A 20,490-nucleotide genomic window follows, 5' to 3' on the forward strand; every position below is an offset into this window, starting at 1 on the left:
CAAAACAGTGATTACCTTATGTGTGTTGGGGCAGAGGCAGGGATTAATTGAGAAGGGGCTATGGGCTTCCTTTGTGGCTCAGTTGGTAAAGAATCTGTCTGCAATGCAGGAGACCTGGGCTCGATCCCTGGGTTGGGAAGATCCCCTGGAGAAGGGAAAGGCTACCCTTTCCAGTATTCGGAGCCTGGAGACTTCCATGGATTGTATAGTCCATGGGGTCACAAAGAGTTGGACATGACTGAGCGACTTTCACTTCAACATGGGAACTTAGCAAGGAGATAGAAATCTCTTACACCTTGATAATGAGTTATATGGTAAATACATTTGTCAAAACTCATCAAACTGTATACTTAAGATCTGTGCATTTCATTGGAATGTTGTCTTAGTCTGTACCAGCTGCTTTAAGGCTGGTAGCTTATAAAAGAAAAAAGCAAAAGCATTCAGTTCAGCTCAGTTCAGTTCAGTCGCTCAGTCGTATCTGACTCTTTGCAACCCCAGGAATCGCAGCACGCGAGGCCTCCCTGTCCATCACCAACTCCCGGAGTTCACTCAAACTCATGTCCATTGAGTCAGTGATCCCATCCAGCCATCTCATCCTCTGTCGTCCCGTTTTCTTCCTGTCCCCAATTCCTCCCAGCATCAGAGTCTTTTCCAATGACTCAACTCTTCACATGAGGTGGCCAAAGTATTGAAGTTTCAGCTTTAGCATCAGTCCTTCCCAAGAACACCCAGGGCTGATCTCCTTTGGAATGGACTGGTTGGATCTCCCTGCAGTCCAAGGGACTCTCATAAGTCTTCTCCAACACCACAGTTCAAATGCATCAATTCTTCGGTGCTCAGCTTTCTTCACAGCCCAGCTCTTGCATCCATACATGACCACTGGAAAAACCATAGCCTTGACTAGATGGACCTTTGTTGGCAAAGTAATGTCTCTGCTTTTGAATATACTATCTACGTTGGTCATAACTTTTCTTCCAAGGAGTAAGCGTCTTTTAATTTCATGGCTGCAATCACCATCTGCAGTGATTTTGGAGCCCAAAAAGATAAAATCTAACACTGTTTCCACTGTTTCCCCATCTATTTCCCATGAAGTGATGGGATCAGATGCCATGATCTTCGTTTTCTGAATGTTGAGCTTTAAGCCAACTTTTTCACTCTCCTCTTTCACTTTCATCAAGAGGCTTTTTAGTTCCTCTTCACTTTCTGCCTTAAGGGTGGTGTCATCTGCATATCTGAGGTTATTGATATTTCTCCTGGCAATCTTGATTCCAGATTGTGCCTCTTCCAGCCCAGCGTTTCTCATGATGTACTCTGCATGTAAGTTAAATAAGCAGGGTGACAATATATAGCCTTGATGTACTTCTTTTTCTATTTGGAACCAGTCTGTTGTTCCATGTCCAGTTCTAACTGTTGCTTCCTGACCTGCATACAGGTTTCTCTAGAGGCAGGTCAGGGGGTCTGGTATTCCCATCTCTTTCAAAATTCTCCACAGTTTATTGTGGTCCACACAGTCAAAGGCTTTGGCATAGTCAATAAAGCAGAAATAGATATTTTTCTGGAACTCTCTTGCTTTTTCCATGATCCATCAGATGTTGGCAATTTGATCTCTGGTTCCTCTGCCTTTTCTAAAACCAGCTTGAACATCAGGGAGTTCACGGTTCACGTATTGCTGAAGCCTGGCTTGGAGAATTTTGAGCATTACTTTACTAGCATGTGAGATGAGTGCAATTGTGTGGTAGCTTGAGCACTCTTTGGCATTGCCTTTCTTTGGGATTGGAATGAAAACTGACCTTTTCCAGTCCTGTGGCCACTGCTGAGTTTTCCAAATTTGCTGGCATATTGAGTGCAGCACTTTCACAGCATCATCTTTGAGGATTTGAAATAGCTCAACTGGAATTCCATCACCTCCACTAGCTTTGTTCATAGTGGTGCTTTCTAAGGCCCATTTGACTTCACATTCCAGGATATCTGGCTCTAGATGAGTGATCACACCATCGTGATTAGCCGGGTCATGAAGATCTTTTTTGTACAGTTCTTCTGTGTATTCTTGCCACCTCTTCTTAATATTTTCTGCTTCTGTTAGGTCCATACCATTTCTGTCCTTTATCGAGCCCATCTTTGCATGAAATGTTCCCTTGATATCTCTAATTTTCTTGAAGAGATCTCTAGTCTTTCCCATTCTGTTGTTTTCCTCTATCTCTTTGCACTGATCGCTGAGGAAGGCTTTCTTATCTCTTCTTGCTATTCTTTGGAACTCTGCATTCAGATGCTTATATCTTTCCTTTTCTCTTTTGCTCTTCACTTCTCTTCTTTTCACAGCTATTTGTAAGGCTTCCCCAGACAGCCATTTTGCTTTTTTGCATTTATTTTTCCATGGGGATGGTCTTGATCCCTGTCTCCTGTACAATGTCACGAACCTCAGTGACAGGTCTCTCTTACCTTGGACATGGGGTATCTCTTCACGGCTGCTCCAGCAAAGCACAGCCACTGCTCCTTACCTAGGATGAGGGGTATCTCCTCACCCAAAAGCATTAGTTGCATCCAACTCTTTGTGACCCCATGGACTGTACCCTGCCAGGCTCCTCTGTCCATGGAATTCTCCAGTCAAGAATATTGGAGTGGGTAGCCATTTCCTTCTCCAGGGGATATTCCCAACCTAGGGACCAAACCTATGTCTCATGTCTCTTGCATTGGCAGGGGGGTTCTTTACCACTAGCATTACCTGGGAAGTCCAGCTTATAAACTACTGAAATTTATTTATCACAGTTCTGGAGGCAGAAGGCCACAGTGCTAGCACAGTAGGGTTCTGGTGAAGGTCCCCTTATGGGTACCAGATTTCTGGCTATGTCTTCAAGTGGTAGAAAGGGCAAAGGTGTTCTCTCTGGATTCTCTTTTACAATGGCATTAATCTCATTCATAAAGCCTCTATGTATTTGAGGGAGAGTACAAAATCATTCAAACCATAGCATTTTTTAAAGTTTTTATTATAGAAATTTAGGGGGTTTTCAGGCTTCCAATCTGAGTGAAAAATAAAGGCATTGTTTTAAGGACTTTTATTAATCCTTGGGAAAATCCAATGATGTCGGTTCAGAAATCAAATTCATCTCCAAGATGAAGAAGTTTAAGCCAACAATATAGAGTAATTTTTGTGGTCCACACAAAAGTCAGGAGGAGTAGAACCAGGATTCAAGCCTTAGTGGAATGTAATTAACCCCCCACTAAAGCTGTCTCTTAAGATAGCTTGTTGTAGCAACAGTGAAGCTGGATAAGGGAAGTATGGGTTCATTTTCCCCACATAAATACCAAGTCTTTAGCCTCAGCATCATGTGGATAAAGAGAATATATGAAGCCAGTCCAGACCTTATTCAAAGAGGTGTGTTAGTAGGAAATTTCGAGGAAAATGATCATTTGTGAGCCATAGGGATAGAAATGGTTAGATTTTGTCTCATACTACAATACATCTTATTTCTGTTTATTCATATTTCATCTTACTTAAAATTTAAAAAAATTAATCTTATCATCATAGGAATAAAATAAGCATACGACTTTGAATTGTAACAAAGAATAAGCATTATATTGAATAGCCACCATAACCAAGATTAAAGTTATTTCAAATGAATCCCATTTAAAACTAATGTGGAAGGTTTAGCCACATTGTATTGTGTGGTCTATTTTTAACACACCTCCTTATACACAATAGCTTTGATTTAACATGGGAGAAGAGGCAAGAATAAAAATGTCACAGAATAGATAGGAGCCTTATGGCACATTATTTCCCAAAAGTCCCTTCCTTTAATGACTGAATTCACTACACCTTCCTTAGAAAGGCAAAATGGTAGGTAATTTAAATTCAAACACCGTGTAGGACATAGCCAACTTAGCAAGTCACAGAAAAGAATTCAGAGGAAGCAGGGGACGATATTAAACACCATAAAGAAAACAACAGAAGATAAATAATAGAATCTTGCTTACCACACAGGCTTCTAATTATAGGGGATAAAACTTACTTGATATTTTTCTCAAATAAGACATTAAACAGAAAGGCCTCAGAAGAGAAAAGCATTTATTTTGGTGAAAGAAACATAAATAAAATAGTTGCATGATATAAATAATGGCAATACTAAAGAATGTAACTGGTGCAAGCAAAAACTTTTGCAAAAACTAAGTACAGTGCAGAGGAGTTCATGTCTGTTTCAGGAGGTGTTAACACAGTGCTGTCAACTAGAATTTTCTGTTGTGATGGAAATGCTCTCTGTTCTTTCCATTGTGGTGGTCACAAGCCATGTGTTGCTAGTTGAGCGCTTAAAACATGGCTAGTGTGACTGAGAAACTGAAGTTTTAATTTTAATTAATTTAAATTTAAATAACCAAGTGTGGCTAGCGGCCATCTTATTGGACAGTATAGCCTTAGAATGGTTTCAAAGAAATAGACAAGCCTTTGAGACTGATTTTGTCTTCAAACAAACCCCTGATGGCTCTGTAATTTCCCAAACTGACTTGTGAACATTAGTCAGTCTGTATGGTTTAAAGAGTTCAATGTGTTGCAGATACCTGCTGTTCCCAGGGGTGAAACATATAGCCATGTCTGATGAAGGTTTGCCTCACAGCAATGAAATGGACTGTGACATTTGGAAACACTCTCACTCCTAACCCTGGCCCATGAGATTCCCAGAGCATGGCCTTACACAGAAGTGATGTAGTCCTTTATCTGATCTTGGATTCTAAACCAAGAAAATAACAAAGTCTCCTGGTGTGCTTCTCGAGAAAAAAAATTAAATTGATCTGACAGCCTAGCTTCTCTTCAGTAAGAGCTTATTGCTGTTGCTAATAGATTTCTTCCATGTGACGAGCTCCTCCACATGCTATAATGCTATAACATTATAACCCACTATAATCCTCTAACTTTCTATTCTACGCAAGTGAATTTAGTCCTTGGTGGAAACCACCTGTGGAGTCTATGTGGTGAAATTCCCTTCAACTAACCAAAGCATTAAGCTTTTGTTATGAAGGAGGTCATAAATTGAGCTAAAGATGGAATGCAGATTTCATTTAATCAACTGCTAATAACTGCCTGGAGCAGTTATTAATAATAACTTAATAAAGAAATAATGTCTTGAGATGCCTTGTAGTGCCTTTAGTGGGAAATCATGCTGTGATTGTTTAGTACTATTTTCCATAAAGGAGACTTTGTTTTTTGAGCTTCTATTGGCCACCCCTATGTGAGCCAATGTAAGGATACACAGTTGAGGAAAACATTGTCTAGATACATCTGTCACTAAATATCCTAGAAGAGTGCATCATAGATATGACAGAAGCAAAAAGATAATAGAGATCAATGTCAATGAGAAATATGGCAACTGGCATCATGGAAGAGGTGACATTTGAGCTAGATTTTGAAAGATGCGTGATCTGTGGAGTAATAATGTGGAAGGATTACTGGCAATAACAGACACAAGGATGCACAGCCTGTCAAAGGAAGGGCAAATGTGTGACAAAGGCAGAAAGAGGTGCACTGAAAGATGCTACCAAAAAAATGTGGAGTCAAATACAAAAAGGCATTGGATGCCATTCTACAGAAACTTGTTTTGTAGTGATAAGTAGCCATCAAAAACTTTAAGGTCAGAGCTTCATTTTAAGAAGACAAGTTTGCCTGTCATGAGCAGGAGGGATAGGTAAAACAAGATGTCAAATGTAGCAGTCATTTTATTAATTTATTTGCAATATAATATACCCTTCAAAAAATTCTAAAGTTAATTGAGAGGGCTCATTATAATCATATAATACCCACCCATCAGAACAAGACCTAGTTTTCCCCACAGTCAGTCTCTCCCATCAGGAAGCTTCCATAAGCCTCTTATCCTTATCCATCAGAGGGCAGACCAAATGAAAATCACAATCACAGAAAACTAATCGAACTGGCCCCATGGATCACTGCTGCTGCTGCTGCTGCTAAGTCACTTCAGTCGTCTCCGACTCTGTGCAACCCCATAGATGGCAGCCCACCATGCTCTCCTGTCCCTGGGATTCTCCAGGCAAGAACACTGGTGTGGGTTGCCATTTCCTTCTCCAATGCATGAAAGCGAAAAGTGAAAGTGAAGTCATTCAGTCATGTCCAACTCTTCGGGACCCCATGGACTACAGCCTACCAGGCTCCTCCGTCCATGGGATTTTCCAGGCAAGAGTACTGGAGTGGGTTGCCATTGCCTTCTCTGCCATGGACCACAGCCTCGTCTAGCTCAATGAAACTATGAGCCATGCCATGTAGGGCCACTAAAGATGGAGGGGTCATGGTGGAGCATTCTGACAAAATGTGGTGACTGGAGAAGGGAATCGCAAACCACTTCAGTATTCTTGCTATGAGAACCCCATGAACATTAAGAAAAGGCAAAAAGATGAACTCCCCAGGTCGGTAGATGCCCATATGTTACTGGAGAAGAGTGGAGAAATAACTTCAGAAAGAATGAAGAGATAGAACCAAAGCAAAAACAAAGCCCAGATGTGGATGTGACTGCTGATGGGACTAAAGTCCAATACTGTAAGGAGCAATATTGCATGCTGCTGCTGCTGCTAAGTCACTTCAGTAGTGTCTGACTCTGTGCGACCCCATAGATGGCAGCCCACCGGGCTCCTCTGTCCCTGGGATTCTCCAGGCAAGAATACTGGAGTGGGTTGCCATTCTCCTCTCCAATGCATGCATGCATGCTAAGTTGCTTCAGTCATGTCTGACTCTGTGTGACTCCATGGACAGCAGCCCACCAGGCTCCTCTGTCCATGGGATTCTCTAGGCAAAAATACTGGAGTGGGTTGCCATTATGAACCTACAATGTTAGGTCCATGAATCAAGGTAAATTGGAAGTGGTCGAACAGGAGATGGCAAGAGTGAACATGGACATTTTAGGAATTAGTGAACTAAAATGGATTGGAATGGGTGAATTTAACTTAGATGACCATTGTATCTACTACTGTGGGCAAGAATCCCTTAGAAGAAATAGAGTAGCCCTCATATTCAACAAGAGTCTGAAATGGAGTACTTGCGTGCAATCTCAAAAATGACAGAATGATCTCTGTTCATTTCCAAGGCAAATCATTCAATATCACAGTAATCTGAGTCTATGCCCCAACCAGTAATGCTGAAGAAGCTGAAGTTGAACAGTTCTATGAAGACCTATAATACCTTTTAGAACTAACACCCACAAAAGATGTCCTTTTCTTCATAGGGGACTGGAATGCAAAAGCAGGAAGTCATGAGGTACGTGGAGTAACAGGCAACTTTGGCCTTGGAATACAAAATGAAGAAAGGCAAAGGCTAATAGAGTTTTGCCAAGAGATTGCACTGGTCATAGCAGACACCCTTTTCCAACAACACAAGAGACGACTCTACACATGGACATCACCAGATGGTAAATACAGAAATCAAATTAATTATATTATTTGCAGCTGAAGATGAAGAAACTCTATACAGTCATCAAAAACAAGACCAGGAGCTGACTGTGGCTCAGATCATGAACTGTTTATTGCAAAATTCCGACTTCAATTGAAGAGAGTAGGGGAAACCACTAGACCATTCAGGTATGACCTAAATCAAATCCCTTATGATTATACAGTGGAAGTGACAAATAGATTCAAAGGCTTAGATCTGATAGACAGAATGCCTAAAGAACTATGGATGGAGGTTTGTGACATTGTACAGGAGGCAGGGATCTAGACCATACCCCCAAAAAAGAAACACAAAAAGGCAAAATGGTTATCTCAGGAGAGCTTACAAATAGCTTGGAAAAGAGGAGAAGCAAAAGGCAAAGGAAAAAAAGAACAATATACCCATCTGAATGCAGAGTTCCAAAGAATACCAAGAAGAGATAAGAAAGCTTTCCTCAGTGATCAGTGCAAAGAAATAGAGGGAAACAAGAGAATGGGAAAGACTAGAGATCTCTTCAAAAAATTAGAGATACCAAGGGAACATTTAATGCAAAGATGAGCACAATAAAGGACAAAAATGGTATGCACCTAACAGAATCAGAAGATATTAAGAAGAGGTGGCAAGAATACACAGAAGGAATATACAAAATGAAGATCTTCCTGACCCAAATAACCACGATGGTGGGATCACTCACCTAGAATCAGACATCCTGGACTGAGAAGTCAAGGGGGCCTTAGGGAGCAACACTAGGAAAAATGCTAGTGGAGGTGATGGCATTGCAGTTGAGCTGTTTCAAATCCTGAAAGATGATGCTGTGAAAGTGCTGCACTCAATATGCAAGCAAATTTGGAAAGCTCAGCAGTGGCCACAGGACTGGAAAATGTCAGTTTTCATTCCAGTCCCAAAGGAAGGCAATGCCAAAGAATGTTCAAACTACCACACAATTTTGCTCATCACACACACTAGCAAAGTAATGCTCAAAATTCTCCAAGCCAGGCTTCAACAGTATGTGAACCATGAACTTCCAGATGTTCAAGCTGGTTTTAGAAAAGGCAGAGGAAGCAAAGATCAAATTGCCAACATCTGCTGGATCATCAAAAAAGCAAGGGAGTTCCAGAAAAACATCTACTTCTGTTTTTTAACAACACAAAGCCTTTTACTGTGTGGACCACAACAAACTGTGGAAAATTCTTAAAGAGACAGGTATACTAGGCCACCTGACCTGCCTCCTGAGAAATCTGTATGCAGGTCAAGAAGCAACAGTTAGAACCGGACATGAAACAACAGACTGGTTCCAAATCGGGAAAAGATACATCAAGGCTATATATTGTCATCGTGTTTATTTAACTTATATGCAGAGTATATCATGCAAAATGCCAGGCTGGATGAAGCACAAGGTGGAATCAAGATTGCTGGGAGAAATATCAGTAACCTCAGATAAGCAGATAACACCACCCTTATAGAAGAAAGCAAAGAGGATGAATGTGAAAGAGGAAAGTGAAAAAGTTGGCTTAACACTCAACATTCAGAAAATGTTGAGTCCCATCACTTCATGGCATCCTGTCCCATCACTTCATGGCAAACAGATAGGGAAACAGTGAGAGACTTTATTCTCTTGGGTTCCAAAATCACTTCAGATAGTGACTGCAATCATGAAATTAAAAGACTCTTGCTTCTTGGAAGAAAAGCTATGACCAACCTAGACAGCATAGTAAAAAGCAGAGATGTTACTTTGCAGACAAAGGCCCAGCTAGTCAAAGCTATGGTTTTTCCAGTAGTTATGTATGGATGTGAGAGTTGGACTATAAAGAAAGCTGAGCGCCAAAGAATTGATGCTTTTGAACTGTGGTGTTGGAGAAGACTCTTGAGAGTCCCTTGGACTGCAAGAAGATCCAACCAGTCCATCCTAAAGGAAAGCAGTCCTGAATATTTATTGGAAAGACTGATGTTGAAACTGAAACTCCAATAGTTTGGCCACCTGATGCGAAGAGCTGACTCCTTGAAAAAGACCCTGATGCTTGGAAAGATTGAAGGTGGGAGAAGAAGGGGATGACAGAGGATGAGATGGTTGGATGGCATCAATGACCTAATGGGCTTGAGTTTGTGCAAGCTCCAGGAGTTGGTGATGGACAGGGAAGATTGGTGTGCTGCTGTCTGTCTCTCCCAGAGCGTCAGACATGACTGAACAACTGAACTGGAAGGCCAATGTGGTGGGAGTGCAGGGAGAAGGACTGGGGAATGATGGAAGGTGAAGTCAGAGAAAGGACAACACCAGATCACAGGCAGCCTCTGAGGCTAGAAATCCCTGTCAACAGGTGAAGGAAAAGCCCAAATCACCGCGGCCTGCTTATACATGTGTACAGAAGGACCTATGGTTAAAATAGTAAAATACTTTCATTCCAGCTGGTAAATAGCCACGATGCTGATCTCCCTAAGAATCCCCACAGCTCTAGCCAGCCAGGGTTTTCCCTGAGGGCCATAAAACTTCCAGGATCTGGTAATTTAAGAATTCAGGGTAACTACATGCCTCTAACCGTGATCTAGCCCCATGACTGCAGATGTATAACATTATCCCTGGGCAAAAGGAAAAGTATTTCTTTATATACATCTTTATGAAATTCAAAATAAGCATGCATTCACTCAGTCAGTAAATATTTCTTAAGTACCAACTATGGGCCAGGAGTTATTAGAAGTCTCAGGACAAGTGAGAGTAAACAGACCAGTTTCTACCTTCACAAAGGTAAGGGTTTGAATTTTGGGCAAATTATTGCCTGTAAGAAGCAGTTTTTAGGCAGTGGTTCTCAACCCAAACTACACAGCAGAATCACCAGAAAGTTTTTTAAAGTACTAATACCTAGGTCCCACCCTCAAAGGGTCTGATTTAACTGATTGAGTAGTGGCTAGGTTACTGGAAATTTCTTAAAACACCCCAGCTGATTCAGAAGGCTGAGAGCTTCCCTCCTAGAGATATGAGCCAATGTGGATGACAGAGTGGAATTGTGACATTTTAGAAAAATTTATGGATGCAAACCTGGGACATCTTCACTGCATGTTAAAGCATAAAGATAAATCAAGATGGAAACATGATTCTTTCAAAGGTATTTCTCAGAAAGTTCTTGAGGCTGTCTTTGTAGAATGATATTCTGACAAATGCTGCCTGGCAGTCTGATCCAATATTAGACAGGTCAACTCTTCATATTCTGCCAATCCTCAGCAAAACTCTGGGTTTTGTGAAACCGAATTCCTCAGAAGGACCTCCACCCACGACCTGTCTGCATGTCAGCCTGAGGAATGAATGAACACCCAGCACTCCAGACCACAGGATAGGAGTCCAGCTCTCTCGGGGTTAACAATGAAAACTCAGTGGATTGAGATTGTTCTTTACATAGAATTCTTGCCTCTCTAACTGCTTTCTAGTTGACTCCCTCAGTTTTCCATCTTGTGACAAATATTTAGAAAGAAACAGAATCAGAAACTCCTTGAAAAGGTTTGACCCAAAAGAGAGTTGAGGGGAGCTGTGGAAAGGGAATAAAAATGTACCCAGCATGTTTAGGTATACTTCAGCTGAGCAGCTTAGAATGTGACCAAGAATGTAGAAAGAAAATGACTAGGATTTCAAAACTTAGCATGAAAACCCACAAAAGGGAAACATCTTAGTGGAAATAACAGAGCCCTGAGTTATGATTTAGAAGGCAAGAATTTTTGTCTCTGGTCTATTGTGACATGGGTAACTTCTCTGTGCCTCAATTTCCTCAATTTTAAAATGAGGGAACTAGACTTAAACGATCTCCAATAGAACAGGTAGGTAAAATGTAATTGAATATTTGTGTGAGAGAGAGAAAGAGAAAAAAAAAAATACTGATAAGTGGAATATGAAGACAACTGTTAGGGAGAAACCAAATTAACATTTGGAGCCCAAGACACTCCTAGGGGGTGAGGGTGAAAGGGGATCAAGACCCTCACACTTTGTCTTAAGAACTAAAACTGGTCAGGGTAGACTGGGGATTGCCCTGAACTAGTCCCAAAGACAGAGAAGGGCCATGAGAAGCCTAGGTAAACGCACCACCAAGGAGAAAAGATAGGACCACCTGCCCAGCGTCTACAATGACATAGGAGTTCCAAAGTATAGTGCACACTGGGACCAAACCCAGGAGCAGGGAGCAGGCTTGAGTCCTGGAGAAGTGGACACATAAATAAGGAACTATAATTATGGGAGTCCAAGCCAGATATGCCCAAAGCCCACCTCTGGCTGAACTTACTCCTCAGTGCTGGGGCCTTCTCTCTGGCCCCTTATAGAAGAGCAGTGACCCCAAAAAGGTCTACACTAGCAGCTTCTCCTGGAGCCACCAGCCTCTGTGGAACTGCAAAGTCCCCTAGCTTGAGTTGGGATTCCAGTCCTGGCCTGTCAGAAGAAGGGGCTCCCAGGAAATGTCACTGTACTTCCCATCTATGAGGCAGGTGAGGACTCCCACATTCAACTTTGGGACCCTGCCTAAGTGGTGCCTTATTTGCATCCCAAGCTATGAACTGACACACTCCAGTCACAGATCTATAAGATCACTTACAGCTCTAATATGCTGTGGTTTTAGTGTACAATTCAAAACGAAATCCAAAGACAGAGTTTGGCATATAACTATCTCCTTAAGCTTGTAGACTCTGGAACTCTTGTCTGAAAAAAAGGAGATGTGTAAATTAGGAATCCATCTGTGACCATGACATAGCCTAAAATTAACACAGAAGGCATATCACTCCACGTGCATTCATTAAAGATCATTAAAATGAAAGCTGGGAATGCAAAAGATAATTATATAGTTTGAATATCTAAAACGTCTTCCTTATGGAGAGCAGATTTGTATGTATGTGTAAAACATATATGTATTATGTCCAAATGGAAACAGAAACACATGTTTGCTTTATTGGAAGGTAATCATTGTATTAATTTCCTGTTTCAAATGGCCTTAAACAATAACCATCAGCTTTGTTAACATGCATACTGCTTGACTCAGAAATATCACATGTAGAAGTTTAACCTGATGAAAATTTTCACATACATACAAAAATATATAAGAATGTTCATTGTCACAATATTGTTAACAAGGAAAAAAGCTGAAAAGAATTGAAATGTTCATTAATAAGAGATTAGTTAGATAAATTTTCAGTCATCCATATACAAGGATACTCTGCAATTACCAAAAATAGTCAAACTTACTTTTATACTAAGAAAAAATTTTATATTAACTGATGGAGCTGATATTTACAGTTTGTATATTTACCCCACATCCATTCCCTGCTTCAAATCAAATCAACTTGAAGCTGAGGGTTTCTTGTGTCAGGGAGGCTTGGTTACAAAGAGCACTGACCACAAAATGATAATTCCTCACACAGGTCAGAATGTCCATCATCAAGAAGTCTACAAACAGTAAATGCTGGAGAGGGTGTGGAAAAAAGGAGCCCTCTCACACTTTAATGGGAATGTAAATTAGTACAGCTACAATGGAGAAAAGTAAGGAGGTCCCTTAAAAAAACTAAAAACAGAATTATCATCTGATCCAGCAATCCCACTGCTGGGCATATATTGGAAAAGATTCATGCACCCCATTGTACATAGTATCACTTTTTATAATAGCCAAGACATGGAAGCAGCCTAAATGTCCACTGGCCAATGAATGGATGAAAAGGATGTGGTATATTTATTATAATGGAATATTACTCAGCTGTGAAAGTTCAGTTCCATCGCTCAGTCGTATCCGACTCTTTGTGACCCCATGAATTGCAGCACGCCAGGCCTCCCTGTCCATTACCAACTCCCGGAGTTCACCCAGACTCACGTCCATCGAGTCCGTGATGCCATCCAGCCATCTCATCCTCTGTCATCCCCTTCTCCTCTTGCCCCCAATCCCTCCCAGCATCAGAGTCTTTTCCAATGAGTCAACTCTTCGCATGAGGTGGCCAAAGTACTGGAGTTTCAGCTTTAGCATCATTCCTTCCATAGAAATCCAGGGCTGATCTCCTTCAGATTGGACTGCTTGGATCTCCTTGCAGTCCAAGGGACTCTCAAGAGTCTTCTCCAACACCACAGTTCAAAAGCATCAATTCTTTGGCGCTCAGCCTTCTTCACAGTCCAACTCTTGCATCCATACATGACTACTGGAAAAACCAAAGCCTTGACTAGATGGACCTTAGTGAGCAAAGTAATGTCTCTGCTTTTGAATATACTATCTAGGTTGGTCATAACTTGTCTTCCAAGGAGTAAGAGTCTTTTAATTTCATGGCTGCAGTCACCATCTGTAGTGATTTTGGAGCCCCCAAAAATAAAGTGTGACACTGTTTCTACTGTTTCCCCATCTATTTCCCATGAAGTGATGGGACCGGATGCCATGATCTTCGTTTTCTGAATGTTGAGCTTAAGCTGTCAAAAAGAACTAATGCCATTTGCAGCAACATGAATGGACCTAGAGATTGACAAATATCATGTGATTATCACATGTAGAATCTAAAAAAAATAGATACAAATGAACTTATACAAAACAGAAATAGACTCACAGATAGAACAATTTACGGTTACTAAATGAGGAGGAGGGGAGAGGATTAAATTAAAAGTTTGGGATTAACATAAACACAGTATTATATGTATAATAAATAACCAACAAGGACCTACTGTGCAGTACAGGGAACTATAGTCAATATTTTCTAATAACCTATAAGAAGAAAGAATATATATATAAGAAACAATCACTTTGCTGTCTACCTAAAACTAACACAACATAGTAAAACAATTATACTTCCATTAAAAAAAAAAAGACAAATTTTTAGTGCTCAGCACCAAAGACAAGGGAGCCAGAGAGAAATATTCTCAGCATCCCATGGGCACATTCTTGAGAATGGAAATAACCTGGACTGTCCTGAGAAAACAAGGACAACCAACCTGGACCTTTCCCTGAAGGTTAATTCATTTTCTTATAAACAAAAGACAAATGTCATCTTTTAGCAGATAAAATCCTTGCTTTTACGGAGATTTAGGTGATGGGAGATGGAAAAAATAAAGAAAACAAAATAATGAAAAAGACAATCAGAGATTAATAAAGCTTTGAAAAAAAATTTTAATGGATTAAGAAATCAGTGCAGGGTGGGGAGGAAGAATGGTCAGGAAAAAAACATGTGGCTGGAGATCTTAATGTCCAGATAGGATTGGGCATGCCAAGATGTGGGCAAACAGATAAAAAATGACCCCAAGGCATCTGTTGTGTTGAAAGAATGCACCCTATGAAAGGGGAATCCATTGGAGGGTAAATTAAGGGTCTGATATAATATGAGTCATCGTCTAGGGGAAGGAACGAGAAAGAAGGAAATGGAGACAAAGACAACCAATGGAAGGGGATGAATGATGTGTCTGCTGTTGTTTTTCCGTCACTAAGTCATGTTTGATTCTTTTCAACCCCAAGAACTGTAGTGCTCCAGGCCCCTCTGTTCTCCACTATCTCCCAGAGTTTGCTCAAATACATCCCCATTGAGTTGGTGATGCCATCCAACTATCTCATCTTCTGTTCCCACTTCTCCTCTTGCCCTGAATCTTTCCCAACATCAGGATCTTTTCCAAGAATCAGCTCTTCACATCAGGTAGCCAAAGAATTGGAGCTTCAGCTTCAGCTTCAGTCCTTTCAATGAACAGTCAGGGTTGATTTTCTTTAGGGTTGACTGGTTTGACTTCCTTTCAGTCCAAGGTGGAGAAGGCAATGGCAACCCACTCCAGTACTCTTGCCTGAAAAATCCATGGAGGAGGCTGGTAGGCTGCAGTCCATGGGGTTGCTAAGAGTCAGACACGACTGAGCGACTTCACTCTCACTTTTCACTTTCCTGTATTGGAGAAGGAAATGGCAACCCACTCCAGTGTTCTTGCCTGGAGAATCCCAGGGACGGGGGAGCCTGGTGGGCTGCCGTCTCTGGGGTCGCACAGAGTCGGACACAACTGAAGCAACTTAGCAGCAGCAGCAGTCCAAGAACTCTCAAGTGTCTTCTCCAACACCACAGTATGAAAGCGTCAATTCTTCAGCATTCAGCCTTCTTTATGGACCAACTCTTACAACCATATATGACTACTGGAAAAACCATAGCTTTGCCTATATGGATCTTTGTCGGCAAAGTGATGTCTCTTCTTTTTAATATGCAGTCTAGGTTTGTCATGAACTTCTTTCCAAGGAACAACCATCTTTTAATTTCATGGTTGCAGTCACCATCTGTTGCCAGGAGCCAGAATGGGGAATCCTGCTCATGGCAAAGGTCATGAGGAAAGGGGCCTGACAAAACGCAAAGGCAGGATCAGGCCTCAGGGGTCCCCCTGGACTTTCTCAGGCATCTACCCCAAAACCAGAGTCTGTCTGCCTTATTGTATTATGCCTGTCACCAACGTTTCTGACATCAACAGGGGCTATCCCCGACCACCTTTCTCTGGAAAAAGTTAACTTAGAGCTCCAGTTAATAGTCTCCTGCATATAAAAGGAGTGTCTCAGCTCAAACCCCTCTGATGGCTCTCTAACTTGCCTGACAGGTTTACCCAGACTTTTACAACTAGCATGTGATTGTTTACAGCCCCCAACTGTAAGAGGCACGAGAAGCCTAAAACATAGAGCCTTTCAACGAGTTAAAAGTTATTAGAGTAATGCTAGTGTAGGATTTCATTATTGGGCCAATGCTTGTTGCTAAGTTCCCATATCTCTTATCCACTGTGCACCTGGGAGTGTGTTAGTTAACATAGTTGGAATGTAAGAAAACAAAATAATAGCCTTGAAAATAACCACATCAGACTTTTGAGCTAATTGGTTCTTTCTTTGTTGTAACTTACCTCACCTTTGCTCCGTGAGAAATGTAACTTTGTTTGATACTTTCTGAGGCTGACATAGATTAGAAATATAAAGAAAAAACACTTTGAGGGAAAACAAGTTTTCTGGCTGAGCAGCCTTTATCAAAAGAGGGTCATAAAATATTTCACAGGCCTCCAAGGCCAGAAGATAATGTACACAACATCATTTGTGGGTAAGGTATAAAAGTCCCTTTTGAAAATAAAAGTAACGGGCCTCACTCGAAGAAGCTTGGTCACCCTGTGTCTCTTTCTTTTTTCTTCTTTTTTTTCTCTCTTTACTCTCTTTTTCAGGCTGATCCTTTGGAGCATAGAGGCTCCCTGCATTCACTTATCTGCCCGGGTTTCTAAGACCTGAACGGGAAGACGTTCTGCGTCTTCACTCCCTCGGGAGGCACCTGTGGCCTCCGTGAACAAACCTTTCTCTCCTCTATTTTCTTATCTACAACATTCTTTCCTTATCTCTCTCTAAATCAATCGCCAACTCCGTCCCCGCTTCAAATTACCCTGGATCCACCGGGACTGGACCCTGGCAATCTGTAGTGATTTTGGAGCCCAGAAAAATAAAATCTGTCACTGCTGATGTGTCTGAAGGAGAAAATTAGTAAGGGCAGGAAAGGGGGGCATGAGCACCAGAAAGAAACATTTCAGCACCTGCCCCAGACTAGAGGTGGTATAGCTGATACTGGGAAAGGACAGTGCCAGGACTGGCTTGCCTGAGGGTCTAAGGAGTTTTTCTAAACCTCTGTGGATATCAGAGTGGGATAGCAAGACGACCACAGATTGGAGATACATAGCTTAGCCAACAAAAGGCTAGTGCAGAATTTACTTGTAATCATATTCATTATGCTGGGAAGTATTGAAGGCAGGAGGAGAAGGAGACGACAGAGGATAAGATGGTTGAATGGCATCACCAACTTGATGGACATGAGTTTGAGCAAGCTCCAGGAGTTGGTGATGGACAGGGAAGCCTGGCATGCTACAATCCGTGGAGTCGCAAAGAGTAAGACATGACTGAGCAACAGAACTGAACTAAACTGATATTCATTATAATCACAATTTATCTCAGGCTTAGTCACTGTGGATCAAGCTGACCTGAAGCTCTAGACAGAAGAGGTAATTTAGGTTGTTAGATTTTTCCTCTGTATGGTAATGCTCCACAATGATGACTATTTTGCAATTTGATCTTTTCTAGACTATGTATAGTGTTCCAATGATCCATTTTACCAATATACACTGTTTTCATTTAAAGACTTTACAAAAACTTAATTTTAGAATAAGTCTTAAAGTCAGAGAATGTGAGTTTCCTGACCATTTTTTTTTGCATAATTGTTTCACCTATTATGCAGTTTCATATTTTTAAATCTTATTTTAATATTTTGTGAAAATGTTTCTGTATTTATTACATACAGCTGCTTTATTTTTATCTGAAAAAAGAAAATAAAAGAAAGAAGCGCTGTCAGTAAAGCATACTGTAGGCTAAAACTGAATCTCTCATTTCAGTGCCTTAAACAAAGAGGGAGTTTACTTTCCCTTTATATAACAGAAGTCTGAAGATTGGTGTCTGCTACTCTTGACTCAGCAGTTCATCAAGGTCAGCGCCGACACTCTATGGTCTGTTGACCTCTCTTTCATGGTCACAAGATACTAGCTACACCGACTGTCATTTTGTTCATTCACAGCAGAAAAAAAGTAACCACATTTCCTTGTCCAGAATTGTATCAAATGCCTTTTTTGGCTTCAAGAGGGGGTGAGTGTGGAATGTTTTTGTCTTTCAGCCTATAAAATATACATAGACCAGAAAGAAGATGTTTGATATGAGAGCTAAAGTACTAACCTGTGATGCTGGCCTCCAAGAATGGAAGAGGGGTTTAAAAAAAATTTTTTTTTTATTAAACTCTTCACGCCCTAAAATATAGCAAAGAGACCAGTAATTTAGAACCCAAATGAAGCCACATCACTTTCCTGCTCAATGTTGCTTGAGGACCACCTTCATGCCTCGTGATCCTGCCTCTCCCCCAGCATTCTACAGTACTCTCTCTGGCCTTGAGAGCTAGAGACACAAACTAGAAAAACAAATCTAGCCTATTGCTGAAGGACAGGAGTAACATGACCAGGCTACAGCAGAGCTCTCTTTAATAAACTTTCATCAAAAGAATATTGGAATTCAATGCATGTTCATGTATTGCCTATTTCAGGCCCTGAATGGGGAAAACTGGGTATTTCTTCTTTCCTCTCATTCAGTGAACAGCTATAGGGCTTCTGTGTGTCAGGCGCTGGGTGTTTTATTCTTCTTCCTTTTATTATTGTTCCCTGTCCTGTTTTCTTGGATTATTTCTCTCTCCAAATGTCTTGAGGATACTTGAAAAAGTATGAGACAATATATCAAACCTGAAGAACGCAGGGCACTGTCGGGGCCATCAGAGCACTGCCCACACCCCTGAGAAGAAAAGCCTGGGAAGGGGTGAAAGCATCAAGATGCAAGAGAATACCTGTGAGAATGGTATTTCTTACAACACTCACGTGCTTACTCACACATTTATTTACTCACTAAACATTTACTGAGTCCATTTTCTAGATTCTGGAGATATTGTGGTGAACACACAGACAAGATCTCTACCTTCATTGAGCTTATACTTGTTGTAGGACAATGTTTTTGAAATATAAATCAGTGTTATTTCCCCCAGTAGTTTCCTTTTTACTTCTCTGTTCCCAATCAAGTAGCTAAGCTATGCTCATTCCCTCAGGGGAAAGATGGAATAAGAAGAAAGCAGGGAAAAAAGAAGACATCTTGTACTTTAGGGGGATAGAAATGACATTGTGCTGTGCACTAAGTCATGTTCGACTCTTTGTGACCCCATGGCCTGTAGCTCACTTGGCTCCTCTGTTCATGGGATTTCCCAGGTAAGAATACTGGAGTAGGTTGCCATTCTCTTCTCCAGAGAAATGACATTAGGAATAAACACTATGTTAGCATGAACAGGACCTCAACCTACATAGACACTGCACAAAATGGCAAAGATCTATGAAGAAATCTTTGAAGAAAGATGGAGGGCAATAGAGCGGCCACAGGTAGGCCAGCAAGGGAGCTGGAAGGTACACTCCAGACCAAAAAGGGCTATGGCTGAGCACAAGCTGTATCTCAGCCCAGGGCCAGCGTGAGGAGAAGCTGTGATCATCCAGGAGCCAGACTGCAAACAGACTGCATTTACCAACACATAGGGAGCACTGTGTCTTTATCTACCAGGTGTTCAAACTCCATCCTTGCCTCTTCTTCCTGGACACACAGTTAGGCTCTATTTCCAGCCTCCCTTGCAACTAGATGAAGTTACATCATAAACCAGGGAGTTCTGGCCAAAGGAGTGTGGGGGGAAGTGATATACACCATTTTCTATCTTGTCCATAAACACTTCCAATGTAGTCCCGATGCTCCCTCTTTCCTGTTCTGTCAGATATAAATGACACGTTTCAAGGGAAGAGAAAATGGCAGAACCAAAAGATAGAAACCTGGGTTCCCACATCCCTGTTTGGAAGAGCCCCTGTGTTTCTGGTCCCACACAGACCAAAATTCACAGACATCTGCATTGTGCAAACAGAAGTTAATTTTTCTTGTTAAGCCACTAAAATGTTGAAGTTTGTTACAGAAAGTTTAGCTTACTCAACAAATATTCCAAGCAAGCCCCTAGCTTTGGATTTAGTTCACTCCTTACCCATTAGTACATGAAGACAGGCACTTCACTGCAAAATACCAGGACACAGTAAGCAATCTCCCCTCAGTGACGTTGGGGCCCTCACAATCTACCATGTGGTGTAATGGTGAGAAAGGAAAAGGTCCTGCCTTTATATTTGTGAAACTAAACAAAATCTACTTAAGATTTTCCCTGAGCGAGAAGAGTGAGCGTCACATGAGCGTCACAGTGTAGAAGGGGAGAGAAATATGCAACAAGCAAGTGAAGAGTTATGTGCTGAGCTCTATGAGAGAAAAATACAAATAGTCTGGAGCAAATAATAAGTGTGGGTATAATTATTACTAGGGAGTGGGAATGAGTGAAGGCTTCTCTGAAGAAGGAACAGTTGAACCTAAGAGGGAGTGAGAGCCAAGCAAGTTAAGAGCCAGGGGAATAGCATTCCAGGCAAAGGGAATAGAATGTAAAAAGGCCCTGAGAAAGGAAAGAGGTTGGCTTATTTGAGGATCTGAAATATAGCTGTGACATACAAA

This window comes from Budorcas taxicolor, chromosome 1 (genome assembly GCF_023091745.1).
Source record: "Budorcas taxicolor isolate Tak-1 chromosome 1, Takin1.1, whole genome shotgun sequence".
In the NCBI taxonomy this organism is placed as follows: domain Eukaryota; kingdom Metazoa; phylum Chordata; class Mammalia; order Artiodactyla; family Bovidae; genus Budorcas; species Budorcas taxicolor.